At 39.1% G+C, this 13249-nt stretch overlaps 1 protein-coding gene across 3 annotated transcripts in view; it reads right to left on the bottom strand.

Annotated features, from left to right (window-relative positions):
• Positions 1–13249, bottom strand: part of LOC121895364 — a 204273-nt gene that overhangs the window by 66420 nt on the left and 124604 nt on the right. The window lies entirely within an intron of this gene.

The following is a 13249-nucleotide window of genomic DNA, read 5'->3' as shown; positions in this document are numbered from 1 at the left end:
TACAGTCAGGTGGGTGTGTTGAAGCTGAGCTGCTGCTGTTCCAGGTGCAGAATGATCGTACTGCGTCCTCTCATCCTCGGAAGAGAAAGAGAGAGGATGAGCTTCTTAAGTTCATGAAGGAAGACATGAGGTTGCAGAGAGAGGCAGAGGAGAGGAGAGCAGAGAGAGAATGGACAGGATCTTCTCTCTACTCGAGAGATTAGTTGAAAAATAAAAAATATTGAATAAATTAAAATAAAGTAAGTGTTAAATACATTATTTCATTTACAACTACTTACAACATAAAGTACATAAGAAATGGAATAACAGGGTGTCTGCAGGTCCTTAAAACGTCTTAAATTCAGTTTTATAAATATTAGGCCTTAGAAAATGTTTTTATTAATTGGTTTGGTTCCACTGAGCAGGGAGTCCCTGGTGGTGCTGCTGGACCTGGATGGACTGCCACAATAATAAAATTAAAATTTCTGGCTCCATTTCTACTAGCTGTGTCCCAATTGTCAACTACAGCTGTCAAGGTTGCTAGGCGACAGGAGCGGCATTTCGTGATGCAACGGTAAGGGTGGGAACAGCTGGTGACGCAAATAGTAAATCTGTAGACCAGACCGTCTCATTTAGAGATGGCTGTGGCTCAGGAGATAGAGTGGGTCATCCACCTATCAGAAGGTCAGCAGTTCAATCTCGGGCTCCTCTGGTCCACATGTCAAAGTGTCCTTGGACAAGACACTAACTCCAAATCACTCGAGTGTGTGTTTGTGTGTGAATGGGTGAGCAAAGAAATATTGTGGAGCGCTTTGGATAGGAAGCGTTGTATCGCTCCCAATGAGCACGTTGGCACCTTGCATGGTAGCTTCTGCGCCATCGGTGTATGAATTTGTGTGTGAATGGGTGAATGTTGGCATGTATTGTAAAGTGCTTTGAGTGGTTGATAAGACTGGAAGGGTGCTATATAGATGCAGTCCATTTACCAATGCTTGGTTCGGCCTTCCCAGTCTATAAAGGACACGCCATTGTAGACTGCGTCCTTGGAAGGATGCGGCCCCGACATTGAGACACAGCTTCCCTGTCTCTCTTCTGTAGGGTCAATACAAATCCAAAGTCAATATAAACTGGGACCATGCTCAGCAGGCAGACAATGGCGGGAATAGAGAAACGGCATGAATCCATTTGATTCCTATCAAACTTATTATTATACTTACATCATTACTGAGTGTTAAGGGGTGCATGCATGCACCATTCGGCAGGACTGATTGTTGCTGCCAAGTACTGCATACCCTATTATTTCAGCTTAAGTCATTATTAAATATATGAAATTCCCACTGTCGAGCCAAAACAGCCCAAAATATGTGCTGGTAAAATCATTTGATTCTTAGATCTCCAGAAATAAAGTTACAGTGTGGATGCAGTATTCGGTGGACTGGTGAATTTTATAGTATTTTCAGAAGATAGACTGACACGTTGCAACATAGGTTTTCGAGAATGAAGATGTCATTTCAGTGTAGACACTTGTGGGGTTGCCGTGCATTGTCTGGCAAAAGAGCGATGAGGAAGACGAAGTCAAGTGACGTATTTCCTGTCTTACAGTACGACTGAATGCGATATAATGAACATAAACTTTATGAACTAACAGCAGTAAAAGCTTCATTCCTCACCATGTTGCACTGATGCCCTGAAGGACTGAAGATGAGACCCGTTCAGGCCGGGTGTAATGGCACTGGGCTCTGGTGTGGCACTTCTCACAGGCTGCAGATTTATCAACATTTCAAGACTGCATCACCCTGTTGCAGTTTATCTCACAATAATGACCCCCTCGCTGTACATTATCGCACTTATTATATAGGTATTTACTAAAGAAATCAATAATTTGACACAAAATATTGAATCAAAAATTTTATAGATTTCTTTATTTAAAAATCATTTCTTTGCTTTCGCTAAAGAATAGTCTGTTAGATTCTACAGATGGAAACTCTACCAACGCCTGTGAAAAATGTCTGCCTATTATTTAGCTATTTAGCTGCTAAATGCTCCACTATGTTCCCCAGCTAGTTGCTAACTGATGTATGGTACTGGACAGGCAGCATATGGAAACTTGTGTAGTGATGGAGATTTCATACAGGTCTGATATAAGTATCAATCCCCAAAATGGTTCACCACACACACACAGGTAAGTGTCCCAAATAAAGAGGATGAGAGGCTGACAGCTCAAACAGTAAAGGATTTATTCACAAAATTTGACACATATTAAAAAAAACCCTTCAACAAGAGAGGACAATCTAGCGAGCCTACAACTACACAGTAGCCATGTTGGAAGCATGCAATACACTAGGCATGGACACATCAGTAACATAACGTGCAATGCAAAAATGTGCAAAACTAGCACTATCCTTGAGACAAATAGCACCAATACACAGGAAGGAAAGTAAAGGCTCCTAATAAAAGTTAAACGCCAACACACGCAAGGGAGAAAAGAAAACATAAGGTAACACTGCACATGTTTAGAATCACAAATTGTACACAATTGTACACCGAGAGAAATGGGCGGACTAACACCACAACCAACATTATACTATAAGCACACAACAAGGGATCTCTGAATTTATATGGAGCCTTAAACCCCTGAATGTTTTAGCTACAGCTCAAGGATTGCACAGTGCCTGTCAGAAATATTGCACAAGGCCCAGTTTAAATAATAACCAAATAATAAAGAAACAAAGAAAACAAGAAGGAGAAATAATTTAAAACAAAAGGCCCGTTACTCTAACTAAACTCTTGATGTGGGGAAAAAACAGTGACAGTCAATACTGCCATGAAGACAGTCCTATAAAGTTAGACATAGTATTAGGCTACAGTCAGGCATATTTAAAAAGAATATTTTTCATAAAATTACCAACCCACTATGTTGTACCTTTAATTCATCTAGATAGCAGATACCGAGACCTGCGGCGTGCTTACTGTCGTGATGACCAATACTAGAAAAGGAAGATAAAATACTACACAACTTACGATCATAATCCCACTTCAGGTTTACAACTGGTGTCTATTAGCAGATGACTAGAAGCTACAATAAAGTAAAACTCATATCTGTGTATTTTACAACCAACAGAGGTGATTCAGTTTGTGTAGCATCGCAAGAGAGCTGGCCTACCGTTACTTTCAGCACGCATTTACGGCATCCACTCTCCCATCAAGGGCTATTTTCTGAGCTCTACAGGAATAAATACATTTAGCAACTTACATCCACTCTTGTATTACATGATATGGATAATATTTTACATATAAAGCCTACCACGAGCAAATGTTTGGCGTCCCTTGTGCCGTGTCTACCTTGCTGCACTTCCTCATTCCACAGACAGGTAAGAGAAAGAAAACGCTCACTTCCTGTGTCCCCTGTGTCACAAATCATACTCGTAGGCCCGCCCTTTAAAATCTAATTTTCAATGACCACAGATAAACTTTCCACTTTCAGCAGATGAATGTGAAAACAAACTCTGCACATACTGTACATTATTCTGCACAGTGAAGCTCAAACATTCAATTGTAGGAGCAAGAAGAAAAACATATTTTTGAGTGGAGGGAGTGTTTTTAGTTGCCTAAATTTTCTTAAGGCACAAGACACAGGTCATGAATCCTGGTCTCTGGAGGCACTTTTTAAGCCTACAACCCTGCTGGTACCAGACTGTAAAAACATTACCAGTGAACAGAATTCCAGGCAGCAATTACATCTCCTCTTAAGTGTATTTTTCCAAACCATTTAATATAATCTTAATGTATACAGCAAAATATACATTTTCAAGAGACACAATGCCACAAATGTAATCCAACATATGCGGAGTGGCACGTATAGAAACACCCTCCCTTTCATTAGTGACAGGAAAACTGATTGATCTGATTGGCCTTGCTTATTATCCCCTTCTATGTAGTACCTTGCTCTTTCTCTTAGTGGTCGGTGGCACTCTGACGTCGAGAGAGTTAAGTGCAAGTGCTCACTCTCAAAGCCCTGGCACACTGAACATATACAGTAAGCACACAGTAACTGAGTACTGTTGCCTAGGAGATACTGTGAGGTACCAACCAAAGAAACACCAAGATGCCTCAGATTAAACAAAACCAACCAACTTTCTATATGTGAATGATACAATCAGACATTTACATTTACAAAAAAGATTTTTTCTTTCATCATAAATATGATTTCTGCTGTAAAAATATGGTGATGCAGGGAATTGCAACGGCTCTTTTTTTGTCTGGACTGCCTATATCGAACCATAAACAGAAAGTGAGCACCAAATCTCTCCTGGTTTGTTCAGCTCACTTGGGAGGCATTAAAACCTTGCTTGTCATGAAAGCACTTCCTTTCCTTGTCTGTGCCTCTTCTTCTCTGTGAGAGATAAAATCTACATGAGTGACAGCATCAACAGCACAGCCGTCACCATCATTACAACTCTCTTTGCCTGCTTGTGTTCCCCCTCTTTAAATCTGAGCTTGGGCATAGACTGATGTCTCCTTAATTATTTGGCAAACAAACAAGTTGCTTGTCATCCCATCTAAGCCTATCTCTTCATCTCCTTCCTCGTCATTCTCTGCTCTGTAGGCAGATTGCTGAATAATGGAGTGGCTCACTCTAGTAGCCTGTGTGTGGGGGAACACACAGGCTAACATTTATATTGTATATGTGTGTGTGTGTAGTGTAGTGTGTGGTAGCTGGTGGTGGTGGTTGGGAAGGGTCATCATCTTCCTAGCTGTGTGTGTAGCCAGTGCCTGAGGGTTGTCCTGGAGCTAATCTCTAGCGACCTGCTTACATGTCCACGCTTCCCCCCAAAAACACACACACACACACACACACACACCTGCTCTCATACCATAGAAAAGGGATGGTAGGGAGAGAAATTTGAAAGAGAGAAAGATGGAGAGAAAAAATAAAAAAGACAGCAATTCCTCAAAGATCCCAAATAAATTATTTAGCTTTACTGTCAAAATATCACCAATACAGAAAGGATTGTCAGCATCAGTCAGTATATATAGAGGTCAGCACATAGAGGTACCTTCATTTGCTGGTTTATGAAATATTTTCCTGATCATCCAGTGTAGCATGTTTTAGCTGTACCATGGTATGGGGAGTCAGCATACAATGCTGCTTGACATTAAATATTTTCTGATGATGAAACACAGAAAAGCTTGTACTGTAAAAAGCAGCTACAAGAAATGCAGTAGCATTTGTGACCAAGATTTGCACCTGACAGTCATTGCTTGTGAAAAACTGGACTCTTCAATAAGATATAGTCATTTCTCTCCATATATTGTTGGTAGATGTGTGTAAAATATTGTAAGGGAGGAATGGTAAAAGAGGAAACAGCCACTGTGACCTGCAGGTAACAGGCAATCCTCCAACACATCATCAAGGTAACCAACGCCTTTTACCAAGCTGACCAGGAGATATAACAAAACATAAGTACAACACCTGGTTCCATGGTATAATGGTTAGCACTTTGGACTTTGAATCCAGTAATCCAAGTTCAAATCTCAGTGGGACCTACTGTAATTGAGTGAGACATGAAACTTTTATGAAATGGATTTGGGCTCTTATATCACCAAAAAGACAATTTTCTCAGTCCATCAGCACATCACTCAGCAACTACAAGCAACAAGAGATCTGTTCTGCAAGTGACTCTGTACTCTGGCCTCTTTCTGGGAAAAGAATGAACAACCTCTCCCTATGGAGATCCATGAACTATCACATTATACATTATTATATGATAGTTCTCTGAACACAGAAGCACCAGAATGGTCCATTATCATTTTGTTCAATTACACATGCCATGTGATTAATTTAACAGCCGTGCTTAAAAGAGCAGAAGTGCAATAGAATAACTATAATGTAGCTATATCAAATAACAAATTGGCACACATGGCTAAAGCTGTAAATTGGAATACTGCATGAACATACTTGGGTAATCAATACACTGTCTTACACTATAGAGCTTTTATGCATATAATAAAGTAATATAAGTAATACTAATATAAAGTCACTCTGCTGGAAGGTTTACAAGTCTACAGCCATGCTAGCAGCTCTTTGAGGCTGTACTTAATCACATCTAAATGCTACCCTTATATGGCAACATGCTCACAACGACAAAGCTAACATGCTGATGTTTATCAGGTATAATGTACTGTACATGTATACCATGTTCTCCGTCTCATCTCATCCTTAGCACTAAACATAATTTAGTACATCTGAGGCTGATGGGAATGTCATTAGTTTTGCAGGTATTTAGTCATAAACCACAGTGGACAAATTGAAATTGTCACCTGATGATACAGCTAGATGAAAAGTTAAGGGATCACCAAAGTTATTACAAGTTCAAATACAAACATTACTTAGCAAAATTGTTACAAGTTCATCCCCCCTCAATCTGAGGGGGAAGCCATGCTGCTTTTTTTAAATGAAAACTGCACTAATCAATATTTTTATGATAAAGCTATGGGCCCCACAGACAATTATCATCTAACTCTGCTCTCATCAACCACGTTTCCAGCTGTGCTGATAGCTGCTTCTGGAAAAAAAACTCTGATGAACTGATAGTATGCTGCCTGCCCAGCACCAAACATCAGTTAGCAACTAGCTGGTTAACATAGTGGAGCATTTAGCAGCTGAATAGGCAGACATTTTTCACAGGTGTTGGTAGAGACCAAAACATAACTAAAAGGGGATCATCATGTGCCCGGAAACACTACTCCAAATTAATGCTAATGTTGCTACTTGTCAGCTGAATGTGTAAATAGGCAACTGTTTAACTGTTGCTATCTCATTCGCCAGTGTGTTCTGCTGCCTCCAAGTGGCCAAGAAAACAATCTATTAACGCAGCAACAAAATCTGCCAAAATGCATCAGTATTAAAAAAAAAAGAACTTTGCCTGAATAGAGCAATAGTTTAAAGCTAGTGTTTAATATAGATATAGATATAAAATAGTTTAAACCAGTGTCCTGGTTTAGATCCAAAAATATCATATTGACAAATAATCAAACAAGCCTATGAATCTGACCAAGCATTTGATGCCAGTTTGATACTTGACAATTTTTGAAACTCAGTGCTATGAGCACATTTTGATATGTAGATTATTTAAAGTTCGATACCCAGCCCTAGCAGGACTCAGTACAAAATAATACATGTTAACCTGAGCCAAATGGATTAGTCTTTGTGTCCTGAGGTTATTTACATTATTCATGTTGCCTTCTTGATTTCATTTGAATAAAAAGAAATGCCACTTTTATCCTTGTGTTTGGACTATGTGATTATTTTTAACAAATATCTGATATTCTGTGTAAAATTAGACTCTAGATCAAGTCCTTCATAGTGTTAATTTCATTAACAAAAACTACAACTAAATATGTTGGTCAATCACCTTATTTTCCATAAGACAAGATGATGATGAGACGGCACCAGCGTCATTAAACACTAACTGTGAATATATCAACAAGCAATATGGTTGATGAAAAAAGACAAGACTAAAATATAGGAGCTTAAAAAATAAGATTAATCATAGATGTCAGGGGTGATTTGACACAGGATTAAGCTGACAAAATTAACACTACTCCATAGATTTATTTCCTCATAGTCTGTGAGCTTTATGGATTGTTGTTGTTTTTTTGCCACATTTAAATTTCATATTGCAACATGCAGCACTTATTGGGCATTTTTGAATCATAATTACGACTAAATAGCTGCTTAATGTTGCATAGTCTCTTCAGGAAGGCAGAGAGCTTTACTGAATGATAAGACAGCATTGGCCAGTCATAGGCAAGTCAGTCTCCATGATGCATCCCATCTCCAAGACAGATCTTTTGTTTGGCACATTCTGTCCTGCACGTGGGATATGCAGATTCAAGGCCGGCCCTGACTATGTTGGTGCCCTAGGCAAGATTTTAGATTGGAGCCCCCTCTCCTGATTTGATGGTAGGTGGGGCTAGTGGGGCTGAATGATAATAGCCAAAATGTTAATCCCAATTATTCTGCCATTTCAGAACAAAACATTTATTTTGCACTTCAACAGTGTTATTGCACACACAGGACTAGAATGATTAAATGTACACAGCTTTACTTAACTGTTAGCCCAAGATGAGAGTTTAGATTCGAGTCCAATAACTTAAAAAATGAATTCACAATAAATAAAGTGCAACAATAGTACCTCAAGCCAAGACAAAGTCCTCCCAGTCCTCCAAACAGAAAGGCAAGCCAGGTTAAGACACCATTCAGTGAGGGTTTGGTGGCATTGCCTGAGATAGCACATTAAGTTTGATGACTGTTGGGTGAAAACTGACGAGCAAAGCTTTGAAAATCAAATAACATGAAAACCCATGTAAGTCAATGGGGAAAAAAGAGAGGAAAAACAAGTACATGAAGGGAGAACAAGTGCATATTTCCAAAAGCTGTTAAAAAAAAAAAAAAAACATCTCCCACTTATTTGGCACCCCACTCCCTCATTTGGCACCCTAGGCAACTGCCTATATGGCCTATGCCACGGCCCCCCCGTGAAGATTCTGCTCACCAAGCCACCCTTTTAATGAACAGGAGCCACCAAACACACATAATTTTGTTATTTTGTTAGTGTCAAATGTAAATGATCAGTTGACTCACATAGTACTCTTTCCCCAGCTGCCTCTGATTCATCAGTCAACTGCCACTGATTCATCATAGATGTCAGGGGTTAAATTTCACTTCAGTGGTGGGAGAAAGTGACACAGACATGTTAAGTTTCTAAGCAGCATTTCCTCAGTGGAAATGTCAAGCTATTGTGCTCATTTGCACAATAGCTTAATGAGGGCCACTAATTTGATGGTAGTGAAGTGAAAAAAGATAGCTGTAAAGAGCAAATGAGGGAGAGAGAGGTGCATGTGCAAACTGATGAGATATTATCACCATTTATTATAGTCATATAGTGGCTTTGAAATAACTTATTTTTTCCTCTTAACCATCCAAAATGTAGCCTTGAAAAAGTTGAAGTATGTCAGGTCCTCTGTCACCCACAACCTTTTGACATTTTTGGGCTCAAAAAGAATGGATTTTTGTTGTTGTTGCTGCTGCTTTTACCTCCATTTTTGTGTTTCTAGTTTGGATTTCCAAGGAGATGCCCTCAAGACATCAGACATCTTTCTACTGTTTACTAGGCAAAGCAGCATTTCAGCCGCTCCTCGCATGCTGTTGATTATTCATATCAACTCTGTTGAACGAAGAAAGAAAAAGTCAAATGAAATGGCATAGTGATGAAAGAGGTCGAAATAGTGAGATTAGAGGAGGAAAATATTGGTAGAGAGAGAAAATAAAGTTCAGAGGAAAGAGTAAAAAGGAGAAACATGAGGAGTTTGAGAAAGAAATAAAAATCAGAATAGATAGAGAAGAAGAAAAAATGTACAAAGAAAGTAGAGGAGTGTGTACCTGTCAGCCCTGTGCCGCTCATCCTCAGGCCATCTGCTCCACTACATCAAGGGCTTTGCATTGATTAGCATGCCATTACACCCTTCACATGATGTCTGTTTGTGTGTTCATCCATACTTACTATAGTGTTTGTGTGTGCCCTCATATGCTTGAATGAGTGTGATGTATTATTGTGTGTACATCTGTGAGTTTGTGTTCATCCATGGATTCTAGCTTGAGTGTGTGAGGGCTCATTTGTCTGTTTGACTGCGTAGGTCCTGTGTGTACATATGGGACTTGTTTGGCCATAATTACACCGGTGCATTGAGGTTTCCAGTTGAATGCGACTGGGAGGTGGGTGAGGGTCTGAGTGGAATAACCGGGGTTACAGATCAACAGGGTTTCCCCTTGAGCCATCACCCTGATTATGGCTACACATGTGAAAGAATGGCAGACTGGGGCTGCCTGGGAATGTTTCCTCTGTGGCTTTAAAAAAAATGATTTCAGCCAACTGAAACACTCTAACTACCTGCCTAAAATGGATCATGGTCAAGGCTAGGTATCGAACCTCAGCACTTTTTGGTACAGACCAAAATGTATCTGTATCAATGACTGTCCAGTACCAAAATGTGCCATCAATTGGTCAGATTTGTAACCTTGATTACTTATTATATAATTAGATATTTACTGATTTAGTCATATTTTGCCAATTTTACACTATTTTATTTGTGCAAAGTTCTAGTACAGCTGTCTGTGTGTAATGTTTCAGAACATTTGCTTTTTGTCTAAATGAGCTAAACGTCTACAGCCATGCTAGTGGCTCTGTGAGAATGTTCTTAGGCAGAGCAGTATTTTGAGATAAATACTAACATCAGCATGCTAACATGTTCACAAAGACAATGCTAACATGCTGACATTTACCAGGTACAATGTTTACCAGATTCTTTACCTTAGTTTAACGTGTTATTATGTTATCATTTGCTAATTAGGACTAATGTTACATTACAGACAACTTTGAACTCAAATTTTTTTTTACCTCCCACCTTAAAAAGTAAGATTGGACCAACCAGTTTCATGCACGAGAAGCAGGTGCTCTGACGTTATTCAATATAGTAACGTCCAGAGAAGTGAACATGGAGTTCAACACTGTGAATGGTAAGTAATCAATTTAAAGGCCATATAGTCATTCCCCCTGCAAAACACAAAAACACTGTAAATAAAATAAGACCAATTATCTATGTAGAGTGATGTCAAAATTAATTGTAAATGTTGAAAATATTCATATGCATATGGGTATGGGTATGTCATTAGTTTTGTAGGTATTTGATCATAAGTCAACTGTACAAATGGAAATTTTGAGCTGATTATGACACTGAATGAGTCAGGGGGTTACAGGAACTCACTGTAATTCATTCTATTTGTTTTAGCAAAGAGAACAACAATATCATAACTTACTGATAGGTCAACTGGAGATGCAATAAAGATCAGAGTGACAATGCATTTCAAGAAAGTCCCACTACAGTACAAGACTTGGTTAGTTGTTGGACTCATACACTGTTCAAACAGTGATTGGAAAGTCAAATAAAAAGTGACAGCTACAAAAGATATCTAGCCTTAATCACAAAATAATTTAATTGCTGTATTGTTCTGGAAATTCATGAGTAAATGTAGTATTGGAACTAAATTCCTACTAGCAACACACCATTCAAGGTCATATGTGTGCAGCAGCAGTGAAACATGCTGTAGCATACACTCTTGTATGTTTTATGGCTGAGATAAAAACTGTCCAGTGTTCAACTATCCTGACCAAAAAAAAAAGATCAAAGATGAGGAAGAGCGCCGGATATTTTATGACATAATTAATATTTTGAAATATAATTTGGTCACAGCTCAGAGTTTTCAGCCGATCACTGCTGGGGCACCAAGTCACTGCTAACTAATTTTTGTTTTACTGTAAAACTTCTCATCAAAGCTGTGATTGAATAGAGGCCCCTTCCCTCCAAATTATACCCACCAACAAATTTGACTGATGTCTAATCTGAACACTAACTAATGGCATAAAACTAAAGTCATCACGATGTTAACACCTAGTACAGGTATAATAATCTTGTAATATATATATGCATATTAATATATATTATTATAAGCAATCTAGCAGGAGGAATTCTTGTAAATGGATCATACTTTTATAAGAGGGAGACTATTATTTAGATCAAAGCTTTTATTAACAGTAGTTATTATATCATCATAATTTAATTCTAATATAATTTACATACGTGATGATCAAGCAGGAGAAAAAAACTGGCTGGCAGCAGGTTTATATACTTTTTTGCACCGCTGCACTGTGGAGTTACTTTCACATGGCAGACCTCAAATGTTTGATGCTCTGAATATTTAGTAGCGAAATAAATCCCTCGGTGCCGCTGGTGGTTGGCGGTTTTTGTCTTTTGAGGGAGTGTGTGTGAAGTGAATGCACACACACATGCACACACACTGGTGCAGTAGTTGGTGTTTTTTGTCTAGATGTGAACCAGCCTTGATCACACACAGAGACACAAAGAGACACACACACACTATTGGCAGTAGACAGCTTGCGAGACCACCAGCTGTAGCGTGAGGCTCCAGATCCATCTCAAGCCAACAGGATCAGAGCACCAGGCCTGCGCTCTCTCTCGTGAGAACACACACACACTCAGAGGGGCTGTGAGCGATACCTTTAGCTGGTGCACTGTTGGGTCGCTGCGAGGTTCATGCATGAGATATCGACACAAGCCACACAGGGAAGAAAAGACAAGAAATCAAACAGCTGTGTGGCTAAGAGCACAGTCTGTGATTGCAATATGGTGCTCCCATTTTAAGCTCCCACCTACAGCTGTATCTATTGGGGTCAGTGATGGATCCAGGAGCCCACTAAAGTTCCAGTGGCATGATGTACGAATTAAACAGGACAGACTACAACAATAATAATAACAGAATCTAAACACCTGAATTGTAATGACTACTTCCACCCAGATTTTCTTAGTTTTGACAGTAAGAAAGGAGCACATATTGAATAGTATAATGACTGAGTAAATACAGATGATAACCCAGGGGATGACTGGTAGACTATGATCACGGTCATGTCGCTAGGCAACCCCTGAAATACAGCAGGAACACGACATTTTGCATATGATACCAAAACAGAAACTGACATTCACTGAAAACAGAAAAGAAACTGTAAAAAAAACAATACATTTGAATGAGATGGTGGATGAAGAGTGCAGTGGCTGTGGCTCTGAAATGAAATGTAGATGAACTGGGTTATAAAATACTATCCTATCACATAAAGCATACAACACTAATTCACTGTTTGCCTGCTGATTTCTGCAACTTAAAACGATTTCCTCTCTGGCACACACTTGATTTATCTTATTAGTGATGCAACAATTCAACTTCTTCTTCCCCGATACTGATCTCAATACCCAAACTCAGGATACTGAGTACTGATCTGATACTAGTACTGCTTAAAAAAAAAAAATTTAAAAAGTAAAACCTCTGTGTCCAACTGATATAGATATGTTTAAGCTAACGTAAGGTTGTGATGACAGCTCCTAGAATTTGAGACGTTCATACACTAACATGATTTTTAGGCTTGTGAAAATCCTACATATATTGATTAGTAGATTTATGAAATTGTATCATTACAATGCATTATGAGACACACCATCAAGTTTTTCTTCATATAACACACACAGTTCGGGCTTTTTTGTGAACAGATACGGACCTCACAGACAGACTGTGAGCAGCAGGGATCAGAGTTGATACTGCCGCACTCACAGTCCAGACGCAACGGCTTCCCTTGGCCTG

Source organism: Thunnus maccoyii, chromosome 4, assembly GCF_910596095.1.
Source record: "Thunnus maccoyii chromosome 4, fThuMac1.1, whole genome shotgun sequence".
Classification (NCBI taxonomy): Eukaryota; Metazoa; Chordata; class Actinopteri; order Scombriformes; family Scombridae; genus Thunnus; species Thunnus maccoyii.
Note: the sequence above shows the minus strand (reverse complement) of the source record. Positions and strands in the feature narration are given on the sequence as shown.